Here is a 15,056-nt window from a genome sequence, read left to right as displayed (position 1 = left end):
AAAAGGCTGTCTTAAATTGTTTTTATTTTTCATTGTCTTAGGCTATCTGATTCACAAATTTCTTGTTTCCCCTTTAATGAAAAAAGTTTATTTAAACTCAATCTGTCCTCTCATTGGCTCACAAGCACCATCTAGTGAAGAAACAGAGTAATTACAGAACAGCTACTGATGGGGATCCCTATTTAATTTGCATTAACAAAGCTAATGTAATACCGTTTTATCATTGTTCTAAAACAGAATGAGATTTATTAAATGCAAATATCATTGGTAAGGCTAAAAATATGCATCCCAGTGTCTGTTACTGTTTGGAGTTTACAGAAATTAAGAATTAGCCTGCTTTGTATTTCTAACCCCTATTGGCCTTTCCACTACTAATGACTATGGGCTCTCAGACAGCATTTAAGTGATCCATGTCATGGTACCAAGCATTCTGGTGAATGCTTTTTTGAAATTTATTTTTCCATATCAGCCCATGCTTCACTTCTCACTTCTCCTTTTCAGTTATCACACTATAATGGTTATTCACCTAACCACGTGAGCCCTCAAGAAGCTCACAGTGCAGATTTAGACATCAGGGCAATAAAGTATTACAGGTATTATGATACAGTGTAGAGCAGGGTTAATCAATTCTAATCCAAAGTATCAGATATAATTGGCTACCATTTTGCAATTGTATTGGAGGGCAAGGAGCACATCTTATTCTACGTTAGTAGCTCTCTTAGCCAACTTCCACTTAACCAACTCACCAGATCAACTGAAGGTGTCCATTATATCTATAAAATGTATTGGCTCATACCCATTGCACACTGAATGCTTAGGGCTAGAAGGCTACTCTAAAATACTCATGAATTTCTCTTCCTACCAGCTGAGTTATATGCTTAACAAGAAGCAATTGCATTTACTTCCAAATATGTCCATGCCAGTTTACTTGTAGTTACACAATATTAATTACACCATTTAATAAAATAAAACATCAGCCAATAAAATATAATTTTAAGAACTGGTGTCAAATGAGGTTGAAGTGAAACAACTATGGAAGACTAGAGGGAAATCATAAAAATCTAAATTAATTCTATATTCAACTTGCCTTGAAGATATTTTTAGGTTTTGTTCTAATTGTTTAAAAACTGGGAAATCTTAGCTTATGCTTATTGGTATGTTTTATGCAAGAAAGACAATACATAGCATTTCTAGGATCTCAAAGTTTAAAATTAAGTGAACAAAAGATGATAAAAGGATTTATAACCAAGAACAATATTAAAAAGTAGCACAGTGTTGTAAGAATAGTGTCGAAGAAAGCAAAAGCAAAAAATGAGCTCAAGGCTGTGGAAAAATAAGAACAATAAATTAGGCTTTTAAAATTATATTCAGAGAAAAAGGAGAGCATGACAGGCACACATCTTTGGACTATGGTAAATGATGTCATAATAACAAAAAGCAAAGAGAAAGTTGATCTCAGATCCTGTTTTCGTTTGTTTGCTGTAAAATAGAATGAACTTTAGCTGGAAAGGGACTGTATACAAGACTTCTAACTCCTCTAAAATGTGCTCAATGAAACGTGTACATGCTATTTCCAAATGTAATTCCAGAACAGTCCTTGAGATAACAGAATCTGTTGTCAGCCACCTTGGAGGAATCAAGACAAACAGGAGAAGCATTATAAGACTGATAGTGGTGCAAATGTGTCCCTGACCAAAATGGCAAGAAGTAGATATTGTAAATGATGGACTGGAAATATACTAATTATCCTAGCTACGTTCCAAAATAAATTATCAAAATCTCATACTATGATAATCTAAAAAGGGAACCATGTTGAGTGTGAATCAGAGTTAGTTCTAGGAAATAAGTCCTACCAGAACAAACTCAGTTCTGTTTTTGTATGTTTATTAAGTTAGTTTCCTATTTCTGTGTATTTTTAGAAGACATTTGACAAAGCCTTTAAAGATATTTTTCTGGACAAAAAGTGAAGAAATGTGAGTTTAAAATATTTATTACTGTTTGTACCTAAATTGTCCGGATTAACAGATCAAAGCCAGCCTTGGAGAAAAATCTGCAGCACATGTTGTTCAGTTTCATCCTAAGCCCTACAAAATGAGGAAATATTTTTTTTCTCAATGAATTCAATGAGAAAATCGATGCCATACTTGCAGGTTATACAAATTAGAAGAAACAGTCAACTCACTGGATAGCAGATTCAGGAACCTGATCTCAAACGATAAAAAATGGGCCCAAATGAGTGAGTTTAAAAAAAAAACAAAAAACAAAAAACAAACCACAGAAGTGTAAATGGGAGAAAAATGGATTACAGTATCAGGAGCATGTGTGGAGAAAGAGTTAAGGGTTTTAGATAAGTTCTATATAAGAAAAAGAAGTGTCAAAGAGGTAATGTGTCCATAAACTATATTAATTAAAGAGTTAATAGTCTAGAGAGAAAAATGTTTTCCATAGTGGCTGGCCATTGGTGTCAAATGTTACAGAAATGTCCAAAAAATGCATTCTGAGATTTACATTTGATAAGGAGGTTATTGTTGATTTTCAAGAGTGACTTCAGTTAACAATTGAGGTAGGGGCCAACAACAAAATTGTATGAGGAGCAAAGAGAAAGTGAGCAAAAGTAAACTACCCATTTGAGGGCTTTGGTAAAAGGAAGAAAATAACTTTAAAGTAGAGAAGATAAACTAATATTGGATTATTGTTAAATTCTCCTGTTTTAAGAAAACTTTGATCATTTTATGCAATTTAGGGCAAAAAACTCAAGAGCTATATCCTTAGTATTTCTAGATTATTATCTAGCTTCAGCTATGCTCTGCCTCTAATAATCAATAATTTATATATTTTATTTTAATTTTACATTTATTTTATAAATAAGCTCATCAGAAAGACTAGCTCTGGGTGATATAGAGGAACTAGAATATGGTTTAGCAGAATTATTGGGCTAGTAAAAAAAAAAAAAAAAAAAGGAGGGAGTCTAAACTGTGAGCAATAGCAGATAGAAAGACAATTTCCTGCAAAGATTCTATCAGCTCTACTATAAAGAAACAACCTCTGTAGGGAACATGGACAAGCATGGGACAAAGAAGAGGTCAGAAGATGATAAATAATGTGGATAATAAAAAAGAGGAGGACCAGAAATAGAAGGAAGACAGAGATCCTGCCAGGACCAGGCTATAAGCTTTATAATTTTGTAGTAAGGAAAGAGTACTAGTTAACACCAGAACTACAATGTGGTTTTGTAGTTGAATTATTTGTTGCTTGTTGGGTGGGGAAATGTATGCTTAAGTACATAATAAGGTCCACAGCTATACCATAAAAGACAGAAAGGGGAGGGCAGGAAGGGAGAATAGGAAAGAAACAAAGGAACAATTCAAGAGCAATTCACACTTAAAAATGAGTAGTTCAGATCCTAGGAGTGAAGCACATGATCCTTCTCATGGCACCACACCAAAACAACTGATTCTGTATTTCTAAAAGGTGAAGAAATCTTTTTGAAAAATTGAGTCTGCCAAACACATGCATGAAATTAAGCAAATGTCAAACTGGTACATTGAACTGTATTTCTTTGCTTCTTTGTTTAGTATACTGAATAGTTCACAAATTACAAGTAGTTCCCAACTTACCAAGAATTTGTTTTCTAAAGCAACTGATTTGTTGGCAAATCAGTTCTATGATATCATAGTGTTGTGATTCAGAGTGGAGCCAAACAGCCCAGGTTCAAATTCTGACTCCAGCACTTATTTAACAAATGGGAACTTGAGCTTCCACATCTGTAAAATGGGATACCTACTCAAGGGGTTGTTCTGTTGTGATCAACACAGTATTAGAGTTAAAATCTTTAGAATGGTGGCTGGTACTTAGTGAGTGCTAAATAAATGTTAGCTATTATTATAATTAGCACCTTATAGAAACAGAAACACAGTAAGGGTTTCCTAGAAGAGGATAATAGGGCTGTGGCTATGGGGAAAAAAAAAACAGAAAAGGAATACCATGTCACCAGAGATTTGATCATGTACAGGCATACCTCATTTTATTGTGCTTTGTTTTATTGTGCATTGCAGATATTGTGCTTTTTACAAATTGAAGGTCTATGGCAACCCAGCATAGAACAAATCTGTCAGTGCCATTTTTCCAACAGCATGTGCTCACTTCATGTCTCTGTGTCACATTTTGATAATTCTCATAATATTCCAAACATTTTCTCTGTTATTATATCTGTTATGGTGACCTGTGATCAGTGATCTTTAATGTTACTATTATAATTGTTTGGGGCACCACAAAGTGTGCCCATATAAGATGGTAAACTTAATCAATAAATACATTGTGTGTTGTGACTGCTCCACCAACCAGCTGTTTCCCCATGTGTCTCCCTGTCCTCAGCCCTCCCTATTCTCTGAGATACAACAATATTGAAATTAGGCCAGTTTACAACCCTAAATGGCCTCTAAATGTTCAAATAGAAAGGAAGAGTCACAAGTCTTTCACTTTAAATTAAAAGCTAGAAATGATTAAGCTAAGTGAGGAGGGCATTTTGAAGGCCTAGGCAGGCTGAAAGCTAGGTCTCCTATGCCAAACAGTGAGCCAAGTTGTGAATACAAACGAAAATTCTTGAAGGAAATTAAAAGTGTTACTCCAGCAAACACACAAATGATAAGAAAGCAAAGCAGCCTTATTGCTGATGTGGTGAAAGTTTGAGTGGTCTGGACAGAAGATCAAACCAGCCACATTTCCTTAAGCCAAGCCTAATCCGGAGAAAGACCCTAACTCTCTTCAATTCTATGAAGGCTGAGAGCAGTAAGAAAGCTGCAGAAGAAAAGTTGGAAGCTAGCAGAGGTTGGTTCATGATTTTTTTAGTAAAGACACCATCTTCAGAACATAAAGTGCAAGGTGAAGTAGCAAGTCCTGATGTAAAAGCTGCAGCAAGTTACGTAGAAGATCTAGCTAAGATCATTGATGAAGGTGGTTACACTAAACAACAGATTTTCAATGTAGACAAAACAGCCCTCTATTGGAAAAGGAGTCATCTAGGACTTTCATAGCTAGAAAGGATAAGTTGGTGCCTGGTTTCAAATCTTCAAAGGATAGGCTGATTTTCTTATTAGGGGCTAATGCGGCTAGTGGTTTTAAGTTGAAATCAATGCCATTCACCATTCTGAAAATCCTAGGGCCCTAAAGAATTGTGCTAAATCTACTCTGCCTGTGCTTCAGTAATGGAAGAACAAAGCCTAGATGACAGCACATCTGTTTACAGCATTGTTTACTGAATACTTTAAGCCCACTGTTGAGACCTACTGCTCAGAAAAAAAGATTTCTTTCAAAATACTACTGCTCATTGACAATGTACCTGGTCACTCAAGAGCTTTGATGGAGAGGTACAGGAAATGAATGTTGTTTTCATGCTTGCTAACACAACAGCCATTCTGCAGCCTACAGATCAGGGAGTAATTTGACTTTCAAGTCTTAGCATTTAAGAAATACAATTTGTAAGGCTATAACTGCCAGATAGTGATTTCTCTGATGGATCTGGGCAAAGTAAATCAAAAGCCTTCTGGAAAGAATTCGCCAGTATAGTTGTCACTAAGACCATTTGTGATTCATGGGAGGAGGTTAAAATATCAACATTAAAGGAGTTTGGAAGAAGTTGTTTCCAACCCTTGAGGATGACTTTGAGAGATTCAAGACTTCAGTGGAAGAAGTAACTGTAGATGTGGCGGAAATAGCCAGAGATCTACAATTGGAAGTAGAGCCTGAACATGTGACTGATTTGCTGCAATCTCCTAACAAAACTTGAACCGATGAGAAGTTGCTTCTTATGAATGAGCAAAGAAAGTAGTTTCTTGAAATGGACTCTATTCCTCATAAAGATGCTGTGAACATTGTTGAAATGACAACAAAGGATTTAGAAACTACATTGATAAATCAGTGACAGGGTTTGAAAGGACTGACTTTAATTTTGAAAGAAGTCATTCTACTGTGAATAAAATGCCATTACAAAGCATCACACGCAACAGAGAAATCTTTCATGAAAGGAAGAGTCAATCAATGTTGCAAACTTCATTGTTGTCTTATTTTAAAAAATTGCCACAGCCACTCAACCCTTAGCAGCCACCACCATAATCAGCCAGTAGCCATCAACATTGAGGCAAGACTCTCTACCAGCAAAAAGATTAAGACTTGTTGAAGGCTCAGATGATTGCATTTTTTAACAATAAAGTATTTTTAATGAAGGTATATACATTGTTTTTTAGATGTAATGCTATTGCACATTTAATACTCTACTGTATAGTATAAACATAACTTTTATATGCACTGGGAAACCAAAACATTTGTGTGACTCATATTATGATATTTGCTTTTATTGTGGCAGTCTGAAACCACCCCTGCAACATCTCCAAGATATGCTTATATTAATATATACCTCTCTATATGCATAAGATGAGGCTTCTCTCTAGTTATATCTCCAAAAATGCTTAGCAGAACACGTTTAAATTTCATAGTACTTGTTAAATTAAAAAAAAAAAACCATAATTAAATTTTAAAGTTCAGTGATCAGGCCAAAGTCACTCACACCTATCATCTCAGCACTTTGGGAGGCCAAGGCAGGAGGATCACTTGCAGCCAGGAGTTTGAGACCAGCCTGGGCAACATAGTGAGACCCCCATCTCTACAAAAATTTTAAAAGTTAGCCAGATGTGGTAGTGCATGCCTGTAGTCCTCACTACTGAGGAGGCTGAGCCAGGAGAATTGCTTGAGCCCAGGAGTTTGAGGTTGCAGTGAGCTATGATGGCACGATTGCACTTTAGCCCAAATGGCAGAGTGGGACCCTGTCTCAAAAGAAACCAAAAAATCCAATGATCAGATGACAATGGAAAATGCTGTATATTATACCTTTCCTTTTGGAGATTTCCTGTGCATGTTATTATCAATCCTGCGATAATTAAAAAAAAAAACACTGCTTAATTTTATGTAAGCTAGCATTTAACAAACTTGTGTTACCACAGAACCCATTTTTCCGTTACCTTCCATTAGCATCACACTTTGAGAAATGCTTCTCCAGGTCAATTACTTCCCAGATATTCTAAATTGAAGAACAAACAGCAGTTATCCCTAGGGAAATAAAAGTGAAGGCTTTTGAACTCATACCCCTCAGAGATTTATAAAAATGCTATTCATAAGTTGAATATTGGTTAAACCATGATTGTTATTCTTGCTCAACCCATGCAAAGTCAGAATATTAATATTAAAATAAAATCTAAAGCTCTATCATCACTTCCTTTTTTCTGCTTATATTAGTAAACCCACTATAAATAATTTTTGCGTTGAAGTTCATTATTACAGACTTTGATGATGATAAATTTGAGAACTGCAAAGTGTATCAAAGCATTATAGCTCTTCCTTAACAAATCTAAAATTATTTAATTATAAAAGAAAGGGAAGCTTTTTAATTATTATTGCATGGAAAAACAGGCATAATATTTATGGCATCTCAGTGATGTTCTTACAATGGATGCTAGTACAATGCATGTTAGCTCTCATTAGTTTTGATGTTTCTGGGAATGATTTTATTCATCTCGAATTGAAATGGATCAGGCATTGTAAGGGAGCCCACATTGGTCTAATAAGTCTTGGTTTCGGCATAGCACTGTTAGCTTTAATTCCCCCTCTTGAAACATCTCATAGAGCTTTTAGAATGCCAAGTGCCTGCTTTTTTTGCCTCCAGTAGTAATAAAACATGAAGTTCAGGCATGTGAATTTCTAAAATAAGAAGGTAAGAGAGAATTTAATTGTTCAGAATTTCAGTTCATTCATTCACTAATTCATTTAACAAATATTGAGTATGTTTCATGTGTCAGAGTATATGAAGAGTACTAGGAATATTACAGTGGGCAAAATACACAAGATCTCTGTCCCCTTGGAGCTTACAGTTCCAAGGGATATAAGTGTAATTACATATAAAGAAGGTTGAATTGCCACTACCATAAGTGCTCAAAGAGGGGATATTTGGTACTATGGGGGCCTATAATGGGAGAATTGACGTAATCACGGGTTCAGGGACTGCTTCCCTAAGAAAGTACTAATGGAGTCCTGAGCTGAAGGAAGAGCAGGAGTTTAACTGGATAAAGGAACAGGGGAAGAGCCTGGTAGGCAGAAGTCAATGTGTGGGCAAGTCCTCTGGTAAGCAAGGTCCTGGTATGCAAGTTCCTGGTATGTGGTCCTTCTCAGCCATTTCATAGAAAACCAAACAGACTAATCCTGGCTTAATGGTGCATGACAAAAAACAGCATTATGTGTCCAGGGATGGTTGCATGTTCATGTTTATAGATGGAAATTTTTAGCTTAGGGAGAAAAATTCATTATTTATATCTGTAGTCCCCAACGCTCAGGCTGTGGCCTGGTAACAGTCAGTGGCCTGTTAGGAACTGGGCCATGTATCGCCACCTGAGCTCCACCTCCCCTGGCAACATGGAAAAATTGTCTTCCGTGAAACTTACCCCTCACAGCAGGAAGTGAGCAGAAGGCGAGTGAGTGGAAGCTTCATCTGTATTTATAGCTGCTCCCCATTGCTTGCATCACCACCTGAGCTCTGCCTCCCCCCACTCCTACTCCCACCCAAGGTCTGTGGAAAAACTGTCTTCCATGAAACTGGTCCCTGGTGCCAAAAAGGCTGGGGACCACATATTTATATAATGTTGAAATTTCAAATACCAGGACAGGCTAAGAAAGATAATCTGGCATAAGCAGGGCTTCCCAGTGTCTCTCAACTCATACTGTCTACAGAACCCATCATCCATACTTCCATGGGAAAGGAGGAAGTGTAGACAATAAGAAGGAAACTAAAGAAAAAGTTAAAAAAGGAACAGTTGGCACCAAGTTAATGGATACTTGGCGAGGGGTGGGGGGGTGTTTAAAGAAAAAAAAAGGAAAGAAAGAAAAAATAGTTTGCCGTGAAGACTCTGTCATAGCTTCAGTCTTCCATTGCCCAGAAGTCTGTTTTTCAGGAATTCTGGCAAGGTTCAGCTGGTGGGTCTCCTGCTCCATCTTATGTTGGCTCAAGCAGCTGCCTGCAGTGGTATGACCAAGACAACTCCTACTCCTCTGAGACTGTCTTCACGTTGCCTCTCAGGATTCATCCCCAGCTTCTTTATAACATGGCAGCCAGTTCCCAAGAAGGAACTTCCCAAAGAGCCAAGCCCAAATGCACAAGTTACTTTTCAAATCGCAGTTTGAACATCACCTGCTAACATCCTGTGAACCAAAGCAAGTCATATTGTCAAGCCCAAAGTTAAAAAAAAAAAAAAAAAAAAGGATTAATTCACATTTGCAGTAATAAAGTGCTCTTGGGATTTCCAAAAATGATGTTAGCCTTTCTCTGTATGTATGCACGTACTATCACCAAAGAGTCACTAAAAATACTTAGCTTCCTTCTTTTCTCATATCTATAAACAGTCTCCACACAGGCCCCCACTCTCTGACACAAAAAAACATAGGTTTTACAAGTGTTGAAGTTCCCTCTGTATTAAATTTTCGTCTTTAGAAAAAGCTATCATTTATAAGGGAGAACTATTAACTGTATTCATCATTCCATCCATTTGTAAAACGAGGTGAAATATGAATCACCTTTTATATTTTTTAGAAGTGCTCGAAATTATTAAATGAGATGTTTTGATCACCTGTAATTTCAATGACTTAAGCCATCCCAATTCTTCACCACCATTAATAACCACAAATTAGCTACATTAGCATTCATGATCTATTGTAAGGGAACTGTACTAGTTAAGGTTCAGTCGGGAAAGCAGAACCACGGTGAGTGGTAGGAAAGAAGAGATTTACTAGGAATTAGACTTTCCACATTGTGGATACTGGTGAAGAAGTCTATGAAATGCTCTTGGCTCTGTTTCTGGTGGCAGGGCAGAAGTGACAATAGGTGGGCAGGGCTGCCAACTGGACATGAAGTTGGAAGAGTGAGGACAAACCAAAACCCTTGTCTTTCACCCAACACAGAAGCTGGTACCCTGAACTGTGGAGCAATAAATGTGCCTTTCCCAGGATAAGCAAAAGCTGAAGAAAGAGATCCCACAGGAGCAAGAGAAGATGTGAACCCAGCTGCCACATAAGACCAAAAAGTGAGCCTGGAGATCAGGCATGAGCCTATAATTCCAGCAATTTGGGAGGCTGAGGCAGGAGGACTGCTTCAGCCCAGGAGTTCAAGACCAGCCTGAGCACCATAATGAGAGCCCACCTCTACCAAAAAAAAAAAAGAGAGAGAGAGCAAGAGAGAAATTGGCCATGCGTGGTGGTCTGCATCTATAGTCCCAGCTACTCAGGAGGCTGAAGCAGGAGGATTGCTTGAGCCCAGGAGTTTGAGGCCATGGTGAGATATTGATAATGCCACTGCACTCTAGTCTAGGTGACAGAGTGAGATATTGTCTCAAAAAAAAAAAAAAAAAAAGCCTATCACCCACTAAGCGCTGAGAACAGTAGCATGTGCCTGTAGTCCCAACTACTAGAAATGTTGAAGCAGGAGGATTACTTGAGCCCAGGAGTTCAAGTCCAGCCTAGGCAACACAGTAAGCCCCACCTCAAAAGAAAAGAAAAGAAGAATTTGACTGTTTATATGTATCCCATATTACACTGCATGCTTCTTGAGGCAGGGGCTATGGCACATGTGTCTGTTACCTAGAACACAGCACATAGCACAATATTAATAAATAAATGACAGGGCTTGTCATTGCCATTTGATCATATATTTTGTAGATGGGAGACCAAAGTCAACCATAAAGGGAACAGAATTCAAAACACTTCAAATATAAGCAATTTCTCGCATCACTTTATAATCTAGAAAATGTCATTTACTGCTACCATTAACTCCTTTTACATCTTCTTCTTGTTTGAATTGCAACTCCTTACCCCATATCCCCTCCAAAAATCTCATGCTCATGGTCTGATTCTTCTCCTCTTTGACATCCTCTACCTCCAATAACTATCATAGTTTGGGTTTCACCGCATCTCACAAATGCTTCTTTGGTCTGTCTTCTTTCCAGTGGCTTTTCTTCCCCATCTCATGGGAAATGAAATGTCCCCCATGCTCAGCAGTGGCCACTTCACTCTTCTCAATCTGGGTCTCAGCTCGACAAGCCCCTCTGATCCCACAGCTTAAACACAGCAAGAACACCAATGATGCTATCGCCCATGCCCTCCCTGTAGTCTATTCTAATTACCTCCTCGGGTGGTAGTATGAAAATATTAAATCATGACAATTTTAAACATGTTTATCTTCTTTGTTCCATTTTATTCAACTTCCTTTATTTCTGTGGGGAAAAAAATATTAGTCCAGTGGAGTAAAAAACTTATGCATAAAATAGGAACCGTAACATTTACTGAAATTATTAAGCACTTGCAATTTAAGAAAAATGTATAGTTAATTGGCAGAAGATGTGATTCTTGCTGTTCCATCTACAACAGGATAATTACGGGAAGGTTGTGATGTTTTGTGCTTTACTTTCTCCAATAAAAATTACAATTAATAACATATACAGAAATTATTTAAATGATTTCCTGAGTAATACATCAGTACAAAAAATTATATGAACATTATTAGAAATACTAACTTGTATTCTTAAAAATAATTATTTAATATCAAAAAGCTATTTTGACTTTTCTTTGTTTTAGATGTGCTCCAACTGCGAATTAATGGTTCAACTTTGGGTTATAGATTTAATACCAAAGCATTGCTAATAAACTAGTAGAAATGAGATAATATAGCACTTTTTATTCCTCATAGGGCAGGGGACCAAAAGGAAAAAAAATTCCCCAAAACAACTCAACATCTCACTAAAAGTTTTTAAAGATTTCTGAATCAATTGAGTTAGCTTCAGGAGATGAATTAAATGGCTCTCCCTTAAAATTTCTTTACCTGAAACATTTGGATTAATTACATTCCAAATTATTTAAAGAGTGCCTACTATTTTCCTTGTGGAAATAGCACAAATATTCCATTCTACTACAGAGGCTTTTAAAATTTTCACCCCAAATATGAATTGTAGTAGTAAGAGAAACTTGCCAGAATTTGTTATCATATCCTCCACCTTGTGTATTTCTTCTTCCATATTGCTTTAAGCATCTTGTTAACTTCTTTTATTTCATTTAGCTCAAAGAATAGACAACATCAGTGTGCAAAGATAGCACCAGCCAAGACTAGGTAGGACAATATTCAACTTAGGGATGCCAGACTAGACAGATGGAGACCAAGGACCTGACTCACTCCACCAAACCGTGACAATATATTGTTTGCCTTGGTGTTCATCCTCTTTGGTGCTGAATGAAGATGAGCTCCCAGGAGAAGGAGGAGGAGAAGAAAACTCCCTGAATTAAGGTCAAGTGCTTATCGCCAGGGAAACAGGGGCTCAAGAGAGGAATTAAGTTATAGGAAAATAACGTCATATTTTTGGCACATTGGAATTTATGGCTGCTGAGAGATGAAAATCCACACCAAGCTTTTGCCTGACTGGCTGCGAGGTGGGGAGGTATGGGAGGTCCAAGCAAGCAAAGGAGTGAAGAAGGGACAGTCCTGGAAAGCAAAACCCAGAAAGGTGGAGGGTCTGTTCCAAAGCCTCCTTTTTTCTCCTCCTAAAGAGAAAGCATTGTCGGGATTTAGACTTTTGTGTGAGGTAAAAATGGCAATAGCTACTTACAGAGAGAATGGGTGGAAGTGCAAATCATGACTGTATAACCAGCAACTTTCATAATGCTACATAAGAACAGCAGGCACTTATTTTCTCTATGAAGTTGATAATGTTTATTCCTGTCGTTTTATAAATGGATGGCATCTTCTAGCTGAAAATTTAACTGCTTTTTTTTCCCCTTACATCAGTTACATCCTTTATTTTTAACAGAAATCAACTGAGTGGTTAAGTGGACCTCACCATTAATCAGATCTCAGTTTACGTTCCATTCTGCCATTTTCTACTGTAGGATACACTGAAACCCACAGGATGTTGCCATAATGTTGTCCAGCATAAAATGAGTGCTCATTAACTAGTAGCTACTGACACTGTTAGCCACCCATTGAGTTACTGAAATTAAATGAGGGAACAGGGTCTTTCCATCTAGAGTAAAACAATTTTTAAAAAGAAAACAAATAGAGCTAAAGTGAACTTCTAGAAAATGAGACCTGAATGGAAGTCAATATAAAACATACATAAAAGCATACTCCCCTCCCTGCCCATATATACCCCAATGGGACAAAACCACAGAGCTAGCTATAACTTACAAGCACAGAATTTTCCATCATCAGTAAAGCTTTAAAATGCTCTTTCTAGAAAGAGTGATTTTTTGAAGCATAGTGTCCCATTAAACTTGGGGACTAATAACAAAACATTCTAAAGATAAGGCCCTGGGATTGTGTTTCATCCCTCTAGGGAAGAAATCATCTCCCTCCTGACACAGCACAAAGGGGTTACTTAGTCTCACGTTCTCCCATTTCTCTGGAGGGTTTTAGACATAACCTTTCAGTTCTAACCTGCTGCTGCTGCTGCCTCCATGTGTGTAGTCGGAAATTGGAATCACAAGGTCTGAAGACAATTAACCAGGCCCAGGACCCTGCTGTATTAGTGTTAAGCACTGTATTCTTGGGAAAAGTGCACTCACTAACTGGAGAAAGGGGAAAAAAAAAAGACAAGGCAGACCTGTATCAACTCACTGGCTTTTGGGAAATCAGTTCTGGAAAAGAACTGGTTTAGATAAAATTTCACTGGCTGAATCTAGTTCTATACCTTATTGTAGATATTTCCAAGTTCTGCTTTTCCTATAGGAAGCCAAAAATGAAATAGGAAAACAGAAAAAAATGGCCTTATTTCAGTTTCCAAATCATTCATTTCCAAAGGTTTTTACTATTCCCTACATCATCTCACATTGCTGCTGTGTAGGTTTCATCCACCCAAATGCAACAGAAAGAAGGATGAGAAACAGTTTATTTGATCTTCATATTCCATCTTTCTATAGGGGGAATTTAAGCACTCTCAACTCCCTGCTCTGAGTTCTCATTTCCCTTTTCACTTATCGCCACTGTGGGGGAAAGAACTAGCCACCATCATTCTGAGTGTCACCTGTATTCCCTAAATCCACATCCCCTCCTCAATTCTTCTCAAAGTCCATGACAAGCACTTCTTCCCCCCACCATTCTGTTGCTACCAGGTGTACCTCCCCACTGAACTCAGTCACCTTAGACAAGCAGGATCACTTTGACTCCATTCCAACATCTTCACGTCTTTGTTTTTCACAATGACTCAAACAATGCAGCCTAAGTATCCAGCTCTCCAAAGGTCTGGTTTAAACTACAGGTAAAAATGAAATATCTAGGAGCAAAATCAACTCCACATCCTTTAGGCAATTTTCCCATTAGTATTATGGGAAATAATATGGTTTACAAATATGGTTTTGGCAAGAACTGGAAAGCAAATTCAAGGCAATAATCTCTGGCAAAATAAGAATTGCAAACATTTCACACAGAATGAGGCAGTCATATGCTTTGACAAACAGCATGACAGAGATATCGTATCTCCCTCCTACTTAGGGAAAGTTCTCCATAATCATAAACTGAGCTTTGTCCACCTATCTCATATGATGCCCCACTATTCTCCCAAATAAATTACCTACTCTGGTCTATTTTTCCTATCAGTTTCTCAATCATGTAAGAGCTTCAAATATTGATCGTTCTAATTACTGTTCTCATCATACACATCACTGCGCTACCAGCATCAAAAGATTTCCATTCAAAATTACAATACACACGCTAAATGTCCTTAATCACTTAAATAGTGATGAAAACACTCCTTGGCCCAATATGTAACTTCTCAGACATAAAAGTTTCAGAGCAGGAATCTTGAGTGCTGTGAAATTTGAAATTCAAATGTGATCATTTTTGCTAATTTACTAAATCACTTTAAAAGTTTCACTTAGAAAAGCTTTTTCTTCCTCCTTGTTAACTAACCTAATTCTTCCTTCCTTTGAGAACCTAAAGAGCAGCTGGATTATGCAAATTGCTGCCACTGGAGTGAAGGGTT

The sequence above is a fragment of the Eulemur rufifrons genome, chromosome 17, assembly GCF_041146395.1.
Source record: "Eulemur rufifrons isolate Redbay chromosome 17, OSU_ERuf_1, whole genome shotgun sequence".
In the NCBI taxonomy this organism is placed as follows: domain Eukaryota; kingdom Metazoa; phylum Chordata; class Mammalia; order Primates; family Lemuridae; genus Eulemur; species Eulemur rufifrons.
This window is presented reverse-complemented; position numbering follows the sequence as displayed.